This window comes from Lactuca virosa, chromosome 8 (assembly GCF_052849685.1).
Source record: "Lactuca virosa cultivar CGN04683 chromosome 8, Lactuca_virosa_CGN04683_v6, whole genome shotgun sequence".
Lineage (NCBI taxonomy): Eukaryota > Viridiplantae > Streptophyta > Magnoliopsida > Asterales > Asteraceae > Lactuca > Lactuca virosa.
The window spans coordinates 72,484,896-72,488,167 of NC_136433.1; positions in this window are offsets into that span (position 1 = coordinate 72,484,896).

Genomic DNA, 3,272 nt, shown 5'->3' on the forward strand with positions numbered 1-3,272 from the left:
TTCGTTGTTGGCTGAGTCTGAACTATGGTCTGCCTCTTCTCTCTTGCATGGGACTCAATCTCAATTTATCTCTTTCGAGCGAAATACTGTATCTTGGAGAGGAAACGATATTGCTGCATCAACACAAACTCATGGATCTTCGTCTTGAGCATGTTCAAGTAGCGTTACATCTTGTTGGGTTATGAGCATTCTAACACTCCTAAGTGTACATGCAACCCTAAATACCTTGGATCTATGTTTTCTCTATTATACATACAATTATGAACATCCAAGGTATTATCCTAATCTATCATACAAAATAATAAATATAACAAGATAGAATACATACCTCTTTGATGTAGAATGTCTTCATGAAGCTTGAGTGCCTAGTGCCCCAAGTGTGACACCTCAAATGGTTCACACAACACCAAATACACTTGGAATAACTTGAGAGAAACTTGAACACTCCTTGAAATCGTCTAGCCCTCACACTCACACATTAGTGCACGATTTCTTGAGCCATGGGATTCTTTTATATGGTGGCTATTAGGGTTACACCATGTAACTCATAACTTTACCCATTCCTTATGCTCCATGGATTTTAACCTCCATGGAGTATCCATGGGTCACCCCATGGACTTAGTCCAACATAAGGAATCTTGGATCACAAGCCCACATATATAAGAATGAATGATTTACACAATCAACCCATATATTTAATTAGTCTCCTTTTGATCACTTAATTAATTCCAAATTAATTCTTGATCAATACTAATTAAATAACCTTATTAATATATTAGAACTTATAATATATTAACCAACCTTAAGTGTTATTTCTCTCATTATAGTCTATCTAAATGCATGATGCCATGCAACCCAAATGGACCATGCCGGGTCGGGTCAAGTCTTACCAATTATAGTTATGGACTTAGACATTAATCCAACAGTCTCCCACTTGGATAAGTCTAAAACTATTATTGCGTATGACTTCAGGAACCGATCAGCAATCGTAGCTCTCAAAAGCTTTTGTCGAACTCTGACCTTGTCGATGAACTCTGACCTTTGTCAATGACTTGTCCATTGGATAAGGGATCATATATTCCTCCATTCTAGATATCATATGGACTGAGACATGGATTATCAATCATTCTCTCTTTCCATTTGTTGTTTCCCGATTTCCGATTCATGATGACTGATTGATTGAACAAATCAAATCAGTCTTGGCTTGGCCAAGCACTCACATGTATCATCTTTAAATCATCGAGGGGCCCACAAATATCGCTTTTATCCCGAAGGTAAAAGGAATGGATAAACTTCGACTCATATGGCTTGTTCTACTACTTGTTGAATCATACACAAAGGCACGTTTTATAACATCGAGTTACCAATGCGTTTTCGTGCAATCAATGTATAACCAACTCATAGTAACAACTCATATCTCTAGGTTTGAAGAATATAAGATATTATCGTCTCATGATCACTCGTGATAAAATCCATGAAGTGATTCAAATGAGCGCGGGTTGAATCCAATACTCAGAACTTATGAGCACTCATGAGTGTTGTAGCACCACTTTGTCCACCAACTTGGACCTCTACAAACCAACCCATGACAGTCTTGATTCATATCTACTTCCAACATATGACCGACTGTGGATGGTTTGAATAACTTAATCATTCAGGAAGAGCGACTTAGTTATTCTGGAAGTCAAAACATGCAAAGTGAAACACAAGAATAAATGAATCAAATATGGTATCAAACCCTATGAATATAAATAAACACTTTTATTTATCACCATATTGATTACTCATTATTCATTGTTTCGGTTTTATCAACTTTATACTTGAATTTAAAAAAATAGTTGTCCCATGCTCCAAGCATGTACACTATGTTTTCTAAACACTAGTCATGCCATACACCAAGTATGCATACTATGTTTGTCTATGATCTTTACTTTGTAAAATAGATCAATTGAACATCACTCCAATGATCCTCTTTTCACAGTCCCAAATCCTTACTGCAAATGCAAGAATTCCAAATTCATGCCATTTACTGAAATCTGTTAGATTCTAAACTTATATGCATTGATCCTCTTAATGATTATGCACAAAGTCAGAAAGACTTGACAACAATCATTACAGAGCATTCCAAAGGAGATCAGCTCCTTGGAAACATCCTTCTTTCATTAAGTTTCCTAATCTTACACAGATTGAATAATTTCTAACTTTGAAACATTTCCATATTCCATTTTGACTATCACTTCTGAACAAGAGTTGCCTCCTTACAGATTATGTCAATATGGTCCTTCCAGAATTAACATTATACTTCCAACTGTCCTTGAGCAACCAATCTTTGGTAAACCTTAGATTGTCCTCGACAATTGCTTAATCATTTTAGTCATATCCAATTCTAGACCTTTTCCCTTCATAATGCCCCAGGCATTTGGAAAATTTTAGAAAGGATGAATATAGCACATGTAATCGATCCTATATCCGAAGCATATGGGACACGATTCATGATGTCTCACATAAAGACTAAACCAGTCTTTTGCTATAATATTTCCATTTCAATTTGCCAAGTTCTCAAAATTCAGATTATGAAAAGGGATGCCGTAATCATAATCGAATTTTTGAACGCAAATAATGGACCCATATATAGAATTTCCTTATGTTGAGCCATTCCAACATGAAATTCATATATATATCCTTGATTAAATACGATTAAAATCTCAATCTAAGCTTTTTAGAATTGAAATGAAGTATAATTTCCTCTCCCTTAATTATAGCAAAACAACTTTTTCAACCCCTGCAACCTCACGAATTGAAACTTTTGTTTTCTATAATTAACATTGCTAACTTGCAACCTTTGTCATAATTATCATGCTCCCACTAACATGATGATTATTAGCATAACACTTATGCTCCCAATAGCTTTGACATGTACTCAGAAATCAGCTGACTTTCTTACCAAAGTTCAGATTTCTGATACTAGATTGTTTTGATAAAACTTTATCAAAATCATACACCTCTCTTAGATAGCTCACATGTGTGTCTAAACAATTTTAGAACTATGAAAAGGGATGTCGTAATCATAGTCTCAATTGTTTAGACCTTTGCCACTTCTCACAAGTCCATGTTAGTGTGCCGATAAACCACACACGCTCCACTAACGACTTTGAGAATGCAAATATCACAATTGCTATCTAGCTAAAATCTACTTAGTGGAAGTGTTTCCTCACCATCATTTTCATGAATCGGAGAGAAACCTTATGACACTTAGATTTAATAGTGTATGT